This window comes from Suricata suricatta, chromosome 2 (genome assembly GCF_006229205.1).
Source record: "Suricata suricatta isolate VVHF042 chromosome 2, meerkat_22Aug2017_6uvM2_HiC, whole genome shotgun sequence".
Taxonomy (NCBI): Eukaryota; Metazoa; Chordata; class Mammalia; order Carnivora; family Herpestidae; genus Suricata; species Suricata suricatta.
Genome location: NC_043701.1, coordinates 161,252,902 through 161,263,334, shown reverse-complemented (window position 1 = coordinate 161,263,334; position 10,433 = coordinate 161,252,902). Strand labels below are relative to the sequence as shown.

Sequence of the window (10,433 nt, the reverse complement as noted above, 5' to 3'; positions counted from 1 at the left end):
TTATATGTAAAATGTAAGAAAGTAGGAGAAAAGACTTGGATTGTGGGCTGAGAGAATTAGTGGTCTGCAGCACAAATTGTGTTTATATAAAAACTATTGTGAGTTATGTGCTCCTTCCTGTGTTGTCATGTCTTTCATTTCCCACGAGGGTCCATATCCGGAAGATAAATTCATTAAATCACCTTCTATTTCTTTTTTTTTTTTTAGTTTATTTATTTTTGAGAGAGTAAGTGAGCAGGAGAGGGGCAGAGAGGGAGAGAGAGAATCCCAAGCAGGCTGGGAGTTCTCCGCCCCATTTGGGCTCAGTCCCACAAACCATAAGACCATGACCTTAACCAAACTCAAGACCTGAGCCACCTAGGCACCCCAATCAGCTCCTATTTGTATTTCTTGTCTCAAAAGTAATTATGTATTTGTTTAGCTTACTTTTAGCATAGATAACTGTTTACTGTGGTTGATGTCAAATGCCAAGATGGAAAAATTCAATCAATTAGGAAATGTTTACACTGATGAAAGATAGAAAGCCCAACCTTACATACTTAACAAAGAATTGGCTTTCTGAACAAAGAATGCTTGTTCTCATTCTGACATTTGTATGCCATAAACTTTAGTTCTAATATGGGTGCTGCTTAACTCAATGATGTGGAATGTTCAAGCACGCTGCACTGCTCTGGAGAGGGGCTGGCAGCTCAGGTGCCACAGTGAAGAGGTGTTTCATTTTATTTTATTTTATTTTATTTCATTTCATTTCATTTCATTTCATTTCGTTTATTTATTTGTTTGTTTGTTTGTTTTTGAGAGAGAGAGAAGGATATAGAGAATCCCAAGCAGGCCCCATGCTGTCAGCACAGTACCTGACTAGGGGCTCAAACTCACAAACTGTGAGATCATGACCTGAGCTGAAATCAGGAGTCAGACACTTAACTGATTGAGCCACCCAGGTGCCCCAGAGATGTTCCATTTAAGTCCAACAACTTACCACTTATTTAGGTGGACATTTAGACTCCAAGGTTAGAACAGTTGGTGATATATCAGATATATCTGGAAACAAATTGTACTAGTGTCTGGCTCAGGTTCCTGCTCCAAGAGATGCTTAGGACTTCACAAGGTAGAGCACAGGAATAAAAGAACAAGAATCCTGGAGTGGCCTGCCCCCTTTTAAAAAATAATTTAATCAAGGCACAACCTTATAGAAGGCATTAAAATAAAATCCACTCACAATCTCACCACACATTCATTTAGTTATTAACTTATTTAAAGATATATATGGAATCCCCAATTCCGACTGTGCCAGCACCTCCCTGGGTTAGGTAGGTGCTGTATCCCTTCTCAGTAGACAAGACAGATACTGTCCCTGCATTCCTGGAACTTACAGCATAATGAGGAGGCAGATATTAAATACATATTCACACAAAAACTTCTTTAACAGTGGTTGTGGGAAGGAGAGGGAATGGGAGAGAAGGGAAGAAAGTAAAGGACAGCATGAAAGAAAATATCAGGGTAGGGAGAGTGAGGTAAGGCCTCTCTAAGTAACATTTGAGCTAACACCTAAAAGATGAATAGAGTTCAAAAGGTGAAAAGAGTAGAGGAAACAGTATAAGCAAGGAGATGTGGACCAGGAACTGAAAAGTGGCCATTTGGAAGGAACCCAGTGGACATGGAAGAAATGGTCCTATATAAATATGTGTGCTTGATTCCTTTAAAATGTTTTCAGGGTTGCCTGGGTGGCTTGTCAGTTAGGTATCTGATTCTTGGTTTGGGCTCATCATCTCATGGTTGGTGGGTTCCAGCCCCGAACTGGTCTCTGTGCTGGTGGTGTGGAGTCTGCTTGGGATTCCGTCTCCCTCTTGTTCTGCCCCTCCCCTGCTTGCTCTCTCTCTCGCTCTCTCTCTCTCTCTCTCTCTCTCTCTCTCTAAATAAGTTAGAAAAAAAAACTTAAAAAAGTTTTCTTTGACTTTTCACTGTAGTAAAATATATATAACAGAATTTGCCATTTTAAACATTTAAAACATTTAAAAATGATGCCTGGGTGACTCAGTTGGTTAAGTGTCCTGATTTTTTATTTTGGCTCAGGTCATGATTTCAAGGTTCCTGAGATGGGGCCCCACTTCAGGCTCTGGGCTGACATAGTAGAGCCTGCTTGGGATTCTCCTTCTCCCTCTCTCTCTGCCCCTACCCTGCTTACACTCACTCTCTCTCAAAATAAATAAATAAACATTCAAACATTTTAGTGGCATTAGGTACATTCACAGTGTTGTGCAACCATCAGCACTGTCTTCTTCTTCCTTCCTCCCTTCCTTTTTTCCTTTTGACTGGGAAAATAACTTTATTTTCTTTAGGAGCGTGGGTAGATATCTAGTTACAGAACTTGTGGAATTGCGTTTTGGTGCCAGCAGTCTTTGTGACTTTGAACACGTTGAATAGCACAGTCTTGCTCAAGGACCTGCACTCACCTACTGTGACTATATCATTAATCTGGACATCCCTGAAGCAAGGGGACAGGTGCACAGACATGTTCTTGTGGGTTTCTCAAAGTGGTTGTACATTGATATGTAGTGGAGGTTATGGATATAGTAGAGGTAGTCTTGGCAGATGACATTGGTCCTCTGCATCTTCATCTTGGTCACCACACCAAAAAGAACCGCCCTTAGATGGAGACATTACTGGTAAAGGGGCATGTCTTAACAATACAGGTGCCCTCAATGGCCTCCTTGGGCATCTTGAAGCCCCGACCAATGTTTTTGTAGTATCAAGGGAGCTTCTCCTTGCTAGTTTCTCCAAGCAGAACTCTTTCTTATTTTGAAAGATGGTTGGCTGCTTTTGGTAGGCACGCTTGGTCCGAATGTCTGTCATCTTCCTGACTGCCTGAAAAAGGCACTACTGTCTATTTTCAGAACTTTTTTTCATGATCCCAAATGGAAACTCTGTACCCATTAAGTAATAACTCCCCATTACTCTCCCCTGCCAACCCCCAGTAACCTCTAATCTACTTTCTCTCTGTATGAATTTGCCTTTTCTAGATATTTGCATAAATGAAATCATATAATATTTGTCCTTTTGTGTCTGGCTTATTTTCCTTTGCATAATGTCTTCAGAGTTCTTCCATGTTGTAGCAGGTACCAGAACTTCATTCATTTTTATGACTGAATGACATTCCCTTGTATGTATGTACCACATTTTGTTTATCCATTCATGTATTGATGGACACTTGGGTTGCTTCCACTTTTTGGCTACAATAAATTAGGCTATGAATATCAATATGAAGATATCTGTTTGAGGCTCTATTTTCAATCTTTTTGGATATATGCCCAGAAGTGGAATTGTTGGATCGTAAGGTAATTCTCTGTTAAGCTTTTCAAAGAACCACCAAGCTGTTTTCCATAGAGGCTGTACCATTTTACAATCCTACCCAGCAATGCAAGGGTGTTCTAGTTTCTCTACATCATTGTCAACACTTGTTATGTTCCTTTTTTTTCTTTCAATTTTAGCTATCCTCATAGGTATGAAGTTGCACATCTATGTAGTTGATTCCGACTCTTCTGTCTCTTCTGGAATCCATTTCTCCTGAAACTCTGAAGCTCTTAGGCATCTAGCATATAATGACCTGCCTTTATGTTTTACCTGTGTCTGATGACCTAAATAGATGTTCAGCAACTCTCAGGTAAAGTGTGGATAGAGGATCGTCAGTATTTACCACCCTGGTAGATGTTCAATAAATGAAACGATTGTCATAGAACTTGCAGATCTTGTCTTTCTCAAGAATACAAAGAAAATTATTTTACTTTTTTAGAAACATTTTAATTTTTATTTTTGTGAGAGCAAGCAAGCCTGAGTGGGAGAGGGGCAGAGAGAGGGTGACAGAGTGTCCAAAGCAGGCTCCACATTGACAGCAGTGAGCCCCACATGGGGCTCAAACTCATGAACCATGAAATCATGACCTGAGCTGAAGTCTGATGCTCAACCTAATGAACCACCCAGGTGCCCTTAAATGAAATAATTTTCATAAATGCCTGAGACAACTGATTGGTTGGTTATATTCCAATCATTTAAACTGCAGATCTCATCCGTACAACTCCTCCACTTCATGGACTCAGTTACTCTCCAACACACGTAGGGTAAGATAATCATTTATCTGGTCTACGGTGCCCTGCAAGGTCTGATCCTGCCTCCTTCCAGGTCATTTTTGTGTGTGTGTGCCACTTTCTCTTTTTCTCTCTAGGCTTCAGATCATCCTACAAATACACAGGCTCACCCCTAGATTCAGGCCTTTGTACATACTGGTCCCACTTTCAGGAATCCTGATTCCTCTAAGCAAGCTCCTATTTTTATCTGAAGTCCTGCTCATCCTTTAGGTCTCAGCTGAGATGCTATTTCCTTAAGGAAATGTTTCCTGACCCTCTCTCTACCCCAAAACCTAGTCCCTATTTTGTTTTCCCACATTTCATTTTTTACTTTTCCTGCATATCACTTCCCTAAAATTGTGATAAAATAATTATTTAAAGCTCATCTTCCCAAGAAGTCAGAAACTTCCTGCAGTGCAGAAACCCATGTCTCTATTGATCAGTATTAGGCACAGAGTATAAGCTCACTGCATATTTTTGAATAAATGTAGGTCCTTCTAAGTCTTACATGGATGTCCCATCTCTCAAGTTGGACTAGACATTTCTAGCTAAACTAAATGTTTTCTGATTGTGTCCTTCCATAGTGCCGCTACTGGCACTTATCATAGTAAGTGCTGACCCTATGCTATGAGAGAAAGGCGAAAAACAAGAGGAGATGGGGCACCTAGGTGGCTCAGTCATTTAAGTGTCCGGCCTCACAGTTCGTGGGTTCGAGTCCCATGTTGGGCTCTGTGCTGACAGCTAGCTCAGAGCCTGGAGCCTGCTTCAGATTGTGTGTCTCCCTCTGTCTCTGACCTTCCCCTGCTGTGCTGTCTTTGTCTCTCAAAAATAAATACAAAACATAAAAAAGATTAAGAAAAAAAAAAAAGAAAAACAGGAGACAAATGAGGTGGCTGATTGGATCTAAGATTGAACACTAACTGGAAGAAAGATTTTTGGGCAGCAGAAAGTTGTTTCTAGGCCCCAGGCCAGGGTGTTAAGCAATATTTGCATTTCTCTGAGCTTCTACCAAGGAGCAGAAAACTGATGAGTAACCTGTGAATGCTCAGTCAACATTCTGGTTGACTCAGAGTTTATGGTATTCTGGGGAAAGTTAATCAGGGGGGTGGGACAGCCATGTGGGTGCTGGGCAGGAAGTTAGGGGAGAGGCCATCCAAGGCCACTGTAGGATGACCTCTCTTGCTAAGCACTCACTGCCCAGGTTCTTCAGCCCATGCCAAGTTAGAGATTACAAGCAAGCCACTTAAGGCTCCTTTGCTTCCTCAAGCTCCCCACTCTTCTGTTAGAAGGTTTGGTTCTTTCAAATTTGGCATGGCTTGTCTTACTCCAGAAGGAGTCATAAGGCCAAATGCCCTGTCCTTTTCCTTTCTTTTGCAATAAAAAAAATTAATTTCTGATTACAAAAATAATACATCAATACATTTATCTTCAGAAACAGTAAAACTAAGTTAAACTCCCCTTGAACTTTACCCCCAATCTAGGCCCTGTACCCCATCTTTAGAGATAGAGCTCGCTTTTTTTTTAGAGAGAATTTTTTTAAGTTTATTTATTTTGACACACATACACACACACACACACACACACACACACACACACACACACACAAGTGGAGGAGGGGCAGAGAGAGAGGGAGAGAATCCCAAGCCAACGTGGGGCTCCATCTCATGAACTGTGAGATCAGGACCTGAACTGAACTTGAGAGTCGGATGCTTAACTGACAGCCACCCAGACGCCCCTAGAGATTCAACTTGTGATGAATTTGGCATGTAGCCTTATAACCTGTTTTTAAAATTTTTTACAAACTTAATGTGTGAGTGTCTTAGTTTGGACTGCTATCATAGTATACCAGTGACTTGGTAGCTTATGAACAAATTTCTCACAGTTCTAGAGGCTGTGAAGTCCAAGAGCAAGGCACCAGCAGATTTGGTGAAGGTTTGTTTCCTGATTCAGAGACAGCTGTCTTCTTACTTTGTCCTTATAGGAAGAAGTGGTAGGAAGCTTACTGGGGTCTCTTTTATAAGGGCACTCATTCTATTTATGAGGACTCTGCCCTCATGAGCTAATTACCTTTCAAAGGCTACACCTCCACACACTGTCACATTGGGCATTAGGTTTCAACACAGGAGTTTAGAAGGGGACACACACATTGTCCATAGCAGTGTTGATAAGAGATAATGGTATTTATGTCTGTGTTTTACATTTTATTTTGAAAATAATTTTAGTTTACAGAAGAGTTGCAAAGTGTTTTAACATTTTATTTTGAAATAACTTTAGATATGCAGAAGAGTTGCAAAGATCCTAACAGAAAGTTCCAGTATACCTTCACTCAGCCTCTCCTAATGTTAACAGATTCCATAACTCTGGGTCAATGATCAAAAACAAGGAATTAGGGGCACCTGGGTGGCTCAGTCGGTTAAGCGTCCGGCTTCGGCTCAGGTCAGATCTCATGGTTCGTGGGTTCGAGCCCCGCGTCGGGCTCTGTGCTGACAGCTAGCTCAGAGCCTGGAGCCTGTTTTGGATTCTGTGTCTCCCTCTCTCTCTGACCCTCCCCAGCTCCAGCTGTCTCTCTCTGTCTCTCAAAAATAAATAAAAAGCATTAAAATAAAAAACAAGGAATTAACACTGGTACAATATACTATTAATTAAACTATAAACTTTGTTAGAACTTTACCAGTTTTTCCACTAATGTGCTTTTATGGTTCCAGGATCCAATATTGCATTTAGTTGTCTCTTTTAGCTTCTTCCAATCTGTGACAGCTCTCAGTCTTTCCTTGACTTCCATGACCCTAACACTTTTTTTTAAAGGCTTCTACTTCTTTTTTTTTTTTAAGTTCACTCATTTATTTATTTATTTTAAAATTTTCTTTTATGATTTTGTTTTTATTTTATTTTTATTTTTGAGAGAGAGAGCAAACAGAAGAGGGTGAGAGAGAACGGGAGATACAGAATCTGAAGCAGGCTCCAAGCTCTGAGCTAGCTGTCAGCACAGAGCCCCACGCGGGGCTTGAACCCACAAACCATGAGATCATGACCCGAGCCGAAGTCAGATGCTCAACCAACTGAGCCACCCAGGCGCCCCTATTTATTTATTTTTAAGTAATCTTTGTACCCAACAGGGTGCTCAAACTCTTGACCCTGAGATTAAGAGTCGCATGCTCTCCCAACTGAGCCAGCCAAGCACCCCAACCTTAACCCTTATGGCACCTGGTGGCTCAGTTGGTTGAGCATCCGGCTTTAGCTAAGGTCATGATCTCACGGTTCATGGGTTCAAGCCCCGCGTTGGACTCTGTGTTGACAGCTAGCTCAGAGCCTGGAGCCTGCTTCAGAATCTGTGTCTCCCTCTCTCTCTCTGACCCTCCCCTGCTCATGCTGTCTCTCTCTCTCTCTCAAAAATAAATAAAACATTAAAAAAAAACAAACACCTTAACCCTTATGAAGAATCCAGGTCAGGTATTTTGTAGAATATCACTTAATTTAGGTTTGTCTGATGATTTTTCATAATTAGACTGAAGTTATCCATTTTGAGGAAGATTTTTTAAAATATCAATATAATATACATATTATATATATCATGCCGCAACTTGCTGTTTACATTCAATTACATGATTTTGAAATAAACCTATGTTAACATATAGATCAAGGTCACTTCTTTTAAGTCCTCTACAGAATTCTATTATGAGCATTCTACATTTTATTTAGTCATTCCCCTACTGATGGGCATTAAAGCTGATTCCACATTAAAAAAATTTTTTATTTTTTTAAAGTTTATTTAGCTTAAAAAATTTTTTTTACATGTATTCATTTTTGAGAGACAGAAACCCAAGTTTATTTAGCTTTTAAGTATTTTTTATTTTTTCAAAGTTTAACTTTTTATTTTATTTATTTAACTTTAAGAACTTCTTATTTTTTTAGTTTATTTTACTTTTTTTCTGTTAGCACAGAGCCTAATGTAGGGCTGGATCTCCTCAACAGTGAGATCATGACCTGAGCTGAAATCAAGAGTTGGACGCTCAACTGACTGAGCCACACAGGCTCCCCCACATTTTTTTATGACAATATCATAGTAATTATCTTTATATACACCTCCACAGTCCGTAGATAAGTAGACGTGGTATTGCTAAGACATGGATTTAATAGCTGTTGTTCAATTGCCCTTTAAGCTGGAGGTGCCAATTTATATTCTTTTGATATTATGAAGATTGAAAATTTTTGCCAATCTCTGTTTTGATTTCCATTTCCCTGGTTACTAGTGAGATACTATTTTTTTGTGTGCCCTTAGCAATTTGTATTTTCTGTGAACTGCCTATTTATATTATTTGCCCATTCTTCTAGTAGATTTTTCTTCTTATTGATTTGTTAAGAATCCTTTGTAATAGCACCTGGGTGGCTCAGTCGGTTGAGCGTCAGACTTTGGCTCAAGTCATGATCTCACAGTTCGTGGGTTGGAGCCCCGCGTTGGGCTCTGTGCTGACGACTCAGAGCTTGGAGCCTGCTTCGGATTCTGTATGTACTTCTCTCTCTGCCCCTCCCCTGCTCAGGATCTGTCTCTGTCTCTCAAAAAAAAAAAAAGTTAAAAAAATTAAAAATTAAAAAAAAAAGAATCCTTTGTATGTTCCAGATACAAATCCTTTGTTTTATATATTACAAATTTTTTCTTAGTCGGTTATCTCTTAAGTTTGTTTCCCAGTTTTTAAAGTTACTACATGTCTTCTATTTTTAAAATTACTTTTTCTGATTTTTTTTTGGGAAACAAAGTTCTTGATTATAAAAGTAGTATAAACAATGTAGAAAATCTGGGAAATTTATTGAAAAGTATAAAAAACAAACCACCCTAACATACTCAATTATATATTTCCTTTTAGTGTGTGTGTGTGTGTGTGTGTGTGTGTGCGCGCGCGTGTGCATGCACGCTCACTTTTTTTCTCACTTGATACTTTATATATATATATGTATATATATATACATTTTATTTGCTCATAGGATGGTTTTTAGACAGAAACCCTGGTCTTTTCCCAAAAACACCTGGTTGAAAGATGGTATTAGACTAACTTCCAACTCCTATTCCTTTTTGTCACATATCCTGAAAAATCTAGTAGGTGAGAGGCCGAAGGCCTGTCCTCAGCTGACCTGGATTGAATTACCTGAATTACCACCAGAGAGGTAAAAATGCTCCAGCAGAGCAGTTATTTAAAAGTCTTGGAGGTTTTAGTTGATGGGAAGTGCAATGAGTCAATAGTGGGAGAGCCAAGAACTTTGTGTGAATGGAAAGCAGTCAGTCCTACAAGGGAGAAGTTAGGGTACTGCTTTGCTCTGATGGTACTACAAACATTTGATTCCATTTTGGGTGATATACTCTACAGGAGCCACATTCAAACCTACTAGGTGCATGAGGAGTATGAGGACAAAGACCTTCTCTCCCCCCAGTAATGGGAGATACTGGTCCGGAACATGAGAAGACCCTGCGCAGAAACCTTCAAGTATCTAAAAAGTAGAAGGTCAAAGAGATATTAGACCGGTTTGTTCTCTGAGGCTCCCACGGGATAGGACTTGGACCAGAAAGAGGAGATTTCGGAAACACTTTATAACGGTTGTCAGAGCTGCTGAGGCATGCATCGCTCTGGAAATAGTGGGCTGTCACTTGGGGTCTTCTTCAGAATTTTGGTGGGTCGATATAACTAACATTTATTGAGTGCTGCGTGCCAGGACTGTGCTAAGCACCTTCCCTCTATTATTTCATCCTGTAACACCTGTAGGTACTATTGTTATCTGTTCCTGTATTATAGATGAGAGAACTAGGTGGTGAGGTCAGCTAACTTACCCAAGGTCACACAATTCGTAAGTGGCGGAACTGGAATTCCAACCTGTTTTGACAAACTCCAAACCAGTGCTTTTAACTATCAATGGGATTCAAGGGTGTTATGGGGGTCTGGACCGGCGGGGCTTTGAGGCCCGTTTGACCAGAAGATTCTGCGACAAAGAAAAAGGGTGCCCCAGAGGAAAAGCGTTGGAGTGTAGGTCAAGGCTAGGTTGCCCCAGGCCTTGCTGAGGGCGTGGGATGGAGACCTAAAAGATGTTTAAGGATTGTCAGCACGCGTTACCCCACAGCTTAGCAACAACTGATGTTCCGTTGCTTGTGGATCTAGCAAATCCGAGAGCTCTAGGGCCCGAGGCGCACGCGAGCATCGTGGGTCCTCTCGGGCAGAGCAGCTAGGGAGCGTCGCGGCGGCCGGGTTCTGCGGCGGAGCTGGGGAAAGAACAGCACGCCGGTCCCTGGCACTGCGCGAGCTGGAGGCGGTGCTAGGGCGGCGGGGG

The 10,433-nt window shown here is 40.9% G+C and overlaps 1 pseudogene; it reads right to left on the bottom strand.

Moving 5' to 3' along the window:
* Positions 1-2,355: 2,355 nt before the first annotated feature.
* Positions 2,356-2,853, bottom strand: LOC115276313 (annotated as a pseudogene).
* Positions 2,854-10,433: the final 7,580 nt, after the last annotated feature.